Source organism: Echinops telfairi, unplaced genomic scaffold, assembly GCF_000313985.2.
Source record: "Echinops telfairi isolate 266 unplaced genomic scaffold, ASM31398v2 ScPeMD7_2565;HRSCAF=3150, whole genome shotgun sequence".
Lineage (NCBI taxonomy): Eukaryota > Metazoa > Chordata > Mammalia > Afrosoricida > Tenrecidae > Echinops > Echinops telfairi.
Window position 1 is genome coordinate 2584100 of NW_022106463.1, and position 6133 is coordinate 2590232.

The following is a 6133-nucleotide window of genomic DNA, read 5'->3' on the forward strand; positions in this document are numbered from 1 at the left end:
AGTTGGATACTTTTCTGATCACATTGTTGTTGTTCACGTTGTTATGGGTGGACTTCAAGTAAACATTCAGAAGGAAGGCACATCATCTTACTTAAAAGTCCCATCACTGAGATCGCTCTGCAGGCCCTCCCTCTTAGGAGTGCTGCACCTTTATTGAACAGTCATGCAACTCACATGACAAGAGTGCAATAAAAATAGGGGTTGTGACGCACGCCCTGTGGCTGGCGGCGACGATGGCTAGCTTTGCGGAGCTCGGGCTGTCTTCGTGGCTCGTGGAACAACGTCGGCAGCTGGGTCTGAAGCAGCCTACACCTGTCCAGCTCGGTTGCATCCCTGCTATCTTGGAGGGTCGGGACTGCCTGGGCTGTCCCAAAACCGGCAGCGGCAAGACAGCAGCGTTCGTCCTGCCCATCCGGCAAAAACTGTCTGAGCACCCCTACAGCATCTTTTGCCTGGTCCTGACGCCCACCAGGGAGCTGGCCTACCAGATCGCCGAGCAGTTCCGAGTCCTGGGCAAGCCTTTGGGCTTGAAAGACTGCACCATCGTCGGCGGCATGGACATGGCGGCTCAGGCGCTGGAGCTCTCTCGGAAGCCACACGTGGTCATCGCCACACCGGGGCGCCTGGCTGACCACCTCCGCAGCTCCAACGCCATCAGCATCAAGAAAATCCGCTTCCTGGTGCTGGCTGAGGCGGACCGGCTGCTGGCACAAGGCTGCACGGACTTCACCGCAGACCTGGAGGCCATCCTGGGGGCGGTGCTGGTGCGCAGGCGGACCCTGCTGTTTGGCGCCATGCTGACTGACACTCTACGTGAGTTTCAGGGCCTGGCCACCAACCAGCCCTTCTTTTGGGAGGCTCAGGCTCCGTCCGGTTCGCACAGTGGAGCAGCTGGACCAGCGCTACCTGCTGGTCCCCGAGAAGGTGTAGGACGCCTCCTACCTGGTGCACCTGATCCAGGGCTTCCAGGATGAGCATGAGGACTGGCCCATCATCATCTTCACCAGTACCTGCAAGACCTGCCAGACCCTGCGCATGATGCTACGCAAGTTCAACTTCCCCACAGTGGCGGTGCACTGGATGATGGAACAGAACGGACGCTTTGATGCTCTAGCCAAGTTCAAGTCGAGTATCTACCGGATCCTGATGGCAACGAACGTGGCATCTCGGGGCCTGGACATCCCCACCGTGCAAGCGGTCATCAACCACAACACCCCGGGGTTGCCCAAGATCTACAGCTATCGAGTGGGCCGCACAGCCCGGGCAGGGCGGCAGGACATGGCCATCACACTGGTGACCCAGTAGGACATCCATCTGGTACACGCCACCGAGGAGCAGATCAGGAAGAAGTTGGACGAGTTCTCGGTGGAGGAGGCGGAGGTGCTGCAGATCCTCACGCAGGCCAACGTGGTGCGGCAGGAACGTGAGTTTAAATAGGAGGCGACCCACTTTGAGGAGAAAAAGGAAATCAACAAGCGGAAACAGCTGATCCTGGAGGGGAAGGACCCCGGCCTGGAGGCCAAGCTAAGGCCGAGCTGGCCAAGATCAAGCAGAACAGGCGCTTCCAGGAGAAGGTGGAGCAGACACCCCATCGCCAGGAGGCTGGCTGGGGGCCAAAGGGGCACCCTCCCAGGGCCCAGCCACACACTGCCCGAATACCCAGGTCCAGGCCTGAGGCCACCGATGCTCCTGCCCACTCAGGGCCCAGTGGGACTTTATCCTTGAGCCAAGGGTCTGAGGGGCTTGTTGAGGCACCCAGACCTGTTTCCTCTGGGCACAGCTGTCCCCCCCGTCTGCCCAGTAGCCCATGCCTCTGTCCTTCGGCCCCTGGCTAGGCCACAGCTCTGAGATCGGAGCAGGCTCCACACATCATAGCCCTCTGGCCTTGGATTCTCCCTGTCTCTTTGCGGGGTCATGGGGGAGTTCACCTTATTTCAATGGGGAGGGCACTGGTGAGCCTCCAGTGTAACATGTCACATGGAGGTGCTCAATAAATGTGCCTTTTGTATATATATATACAAAATATATATATATATATATTATATATATATATATACATTGTATATATATTGTATATATATATATTGTATATATATTGTATATATATTGTATATATATATATATGTTGTGACACAAATTCTTCCAGGTGCCTTACGACCTGGAATGAGTGGTGGGACCTTTTCTCTTCCTCCTCTTCCTTGCTTAGTACAGCTACCAACCTAGAAAGAGCAGATAACAATGCCAAAAGGAGGAGCGTTAGGGACCTCCGGATTTGAGGAACAGCACAGGGGGCTAGTGTCTGATGACCCTTCTTACAATAAACCAAGAGGCCTGGAGTTCCCTAGCCCCGACCTAGTAGCGTGGGTGGCCTGGTGAGGTTCTGAAGAGAGACTGACTCTTCATCTGGAGACAACGCGACAACAAGAACTACAGTGAGTAAAGATCGACAACTGATGGCGAGCCCAAAGAAAATCACAAGTAGGACACAAGTACTTATTAAAAAGCCAATGTGTCATGGCAAGGAATTCCATTTCAGGAATGCAAGCTGTTTAATACTAATGAGTCTACTTGGGTCACCTCTAGACTAATAAGTCTGAGAAGGAAAATATGATAATCTCACTAAATGTTAAAAAATATGTACACACGTACATATAATCATTGATTTGATAAAATAAAATTCTTAGTAACACAAATATAAGAACATTTTTCATTGCCATGATGAACTATATTGACAGACACACTAAAGGGTGTTCCTGATGAGTCAGGAACGACATTAGGAGTATTCCACATTAAAAAGAGAGACATGATCAATATGTTTCTCGGCACTATTTTCCTCCATTTTTACTGGAGATGTAAGCCACTATAAAGGAAGAAGAAAATGAAGCTAAGGAAATTATAATTGGGTCAATGCAAAGCAAAGTTTCATCTTTGGCCAAGTTGCAGGGTTGTGCAACTAGAAATATCCTAGAGAATTGACAAACATTCTGTTACAGTGGAGAGCTGCATTTGCAAATCCACAGGCAGACATTTATAGACTCTTCCACTGTGGGAAAAGCTAGGGGCTGCTAACTGCAAGGCTGACCATTGAAACACACCAGCCACTCTGAGGGAGAAAGATGGGCTGCCTGCTCTTGTAAAGATTGACCACCCTGGAAAACCCGCCATACGCTGTAGGGTCACTCTGAATTGGAATGCACAGGCTTGGTTGGGTTTGTTTTTTGTTTTGTATCTTGGAATTGTCTTCTCGAGGCCATCAGATGCCCTTTATCTTTTACCCCTTCCTGCTCTGCATTTTCATTCTGGCCCTCAGTGGGAAGGAGTGTGTTCTGGCACATTTCCTTCCATGGCTGTGCATGGTACCGTCCCTCCGATGCTCAGAACTTACGTGCATGCCATCAGTCTTATTTCATTTCTGGTTGTGACATTTCTGAGGGCAAAACAAGCCTGCTAGAAATTGTGATTTACACTTAGTTGTAAGACTTGCTAAGACACCCTGTAATGCTTACTGTGGTGCAGTGGGTTAAGTAGTCAGCTGCTGATCAGGGCTCAGAACCCACTGGCTGCTCCGCAGGAGAACGCTGTGACCATCGGTTCCCCTAATGATGCAGTTTGGGGGTTTTTATGGGGAAGTTCTACTCTGTCCTATAGGATTGCTGTGAGCCAACATTTATGGTGGCAATGGCTTTCAGTGGGTGATCGTTACTATTGTGATGTATTTCAAGTGTTCTTGGAATGTAATACATCTTTTTACTTAATAAAGGAAGTAGTAGTCTTAGGATATAGGATATGAATTTTATACAGGAATGCTAACATCACGATACCTAAATGTTTTGTCAATTTTTTTTTTAACCACCCTAGGAAACTGGCTCGGTTGTGGGTGGTCTCCTTTTACTAGACCTGCCTCAAATAGCCGGCTCACCCCTCTCATGCTCTTCTGTGTTCGTTGGCCTGCCCCTTAATTTTAAATCTTGAGGAATGATATTTTATGTATGTTGTAGATTATATTTAAGGCGTGCATTTTAAATCTTGAAGAATGAGATTTTAAAAGCTGTAATCTGATAGTTTATCCTTCGGTTTCCTTTTATGTCCATTATGCCCTTCTCCCCAGTCCTCAGAGTTCTTGGTTGGATTACATGGTAAGTACTCAGTCCACTACTAACCAGGAGGTTGGTGGTTTGAACTCACCAACAGGGGCTATTCAGAAGGAAAACCTGGAAAGGTCACAGCCGCAGACAACCCTGTGGGGTTCAATCCCACCTGACACAGATGAGTCAGAATCCACGTGACAGAAGCTAGTTTGGTTTAAGTTGATTCCTAATTCCTAGACCAGTCACACGTAATTCTCTCACATTGCTGGCACAGGGCACGCTAGTCTTCCTCTCTGTGCCAGGGCATATCCAAGTTTCCTTGTGCCTTCTGTTTTTTAGAACTCATAGTGATTCTACTGGACAGGATAGAATGGCGTCTTTGGGTTTCCTTGTGTACCTGAGTGCAAATTGACTCGGTGATGGTGGTTTGTTTACTTTTTTTTTTAAGAAAAGGAATATAAGGTTAGAGCAAAATGACATATAAAATTAAATATTTGCTTAAGGAAAGAGGATTAGCAGGACAGATGACAAAACTTTAAAAGTTGGAAAACATTATAAGCATCATAAAATGCAGATGAGTAATAGTCACCAATTGACTAACACATTTTTCTGAAAGTTTGTTCTCTGAACGTTTTGGCTCTTGTCTGCCTCATTAGATGACAACTATTTATAAAAACCAGGGCCTACAAGGAAAGTAAGAAAGGACAATGTAGTGTTGTCTCCCAGCCTTGTTGGCTGAAATAATTTAGAAAAATGTGTTTCAGCTTCACTCTCATCACAAGAAATGTGTAATTGTGAGGATTATTGTCAAATTTGGGTAAGCTTCTATTTTATCAAGATTCCCTGTAAGGGTTCTTGGAGAGTGACTCAAGTTATGAATAGTTTGAACTGACGATGTTCATGTCCTCACAGAGGGGTTTGTCTGCGAATTTTCTTCCCTAGACCTGTCAGTGTCAGTGAGACTGAACTATTGCTCCAGTATGTTTACATGATGCACGGTATCAGTGAATCACCACACAGCCCGAGAACCTATCCATCAGTGCCTCTCCTCTAAAGGAATTACAGTTCGGAACGTACAATGAGGTTTTTTTCTGTAGTTATAATTTGATGTTGGGGATCCGTACTACTCATTTCACTCGCTGCTCTTTATGACTTTTGTTGTGTTTTTGTTTTCCTTGGGATGTTTTGCTGTTGCTGTTTAGTTAACTGTGGCTTGTTGTGCTCGGTGCGTTGACCGCAGAACTGCTCCATAGGGTTTCTCAAGGGGGCAGATTACCAGCTGGGTGTCCTCGGGTGCTGTAGGCACCCTGCCACCTTGAGAACCCATTCGTGGAAATTGTTTGGTCTTTGACTTTATATTTCTTGGGCTCACCCAATCACGTGGCACTCGGTTAACGTGTTTGATAACGCTCTGTGAAATGGAAGATGAAGAGGCTCTTTTAGTCATAATGGGAGACTTGATTCTGTTGGATGCTCGGCGATCAACTACTGCTCCCCGTCAAAGAGGCTCCTCGGAGAACTGGGAAAATGCTACACAGAAATGATAGCAATTGCAGGCTTCGCTAAGGGAGCGACTGGCCTGAGCCACTGCTTCACGGAAATGGAGCCCTTGAGAACACAGTTGGGAATATCTTTTTAGCTTTTGAGCAAATGCAAAGTGTCAGGGTCATTTAACTTTCCAGAATGTGCCATGTAAAACAAGTGGTAAATTGGGGGGGAAAGTCCAAGGAGAGACCAAAAAAAAAAAAAAAAAAGTAGATGCTGTAGCTTTGTTTCCACACGTCAGTAGCCAATAAATGATGTCTAGACTCTGTCCCGTGCTCCCATCTGCAGAGTTCTGCTTTTCTCATGTAATAAACGACTCAAAGGAAAACAGGCGAGGGTGGGAGCGAAAGTAGGGTCTTCACGTGGCTTCCCTGATGGCTTCTTTGCCAACAGGAAGGCGACTGTTCTTTCTGAGCCAATGAACACTGCCTGAGCAATGTTTTTCAACCCAGACTTTCTTTCCCACCAGCCAAGTCCTTTTGGGTACTCAACATGTCTTC

The 6133-nt window shown here is 47.4% G+C and overlaps 1 pseudogene; it reads left to right on the forward strand.

The window, feature by feature from the left end:
* Positions 1 to 233: 233 nt before the first annotated feature.
* LOC101651622 lies at positions 234 to 1835 on the forward strand (annotated as a pseudogene).
* The last annotated feature ends 4298 nt before the right edge of the window (positions 1836 to 6133 follow it).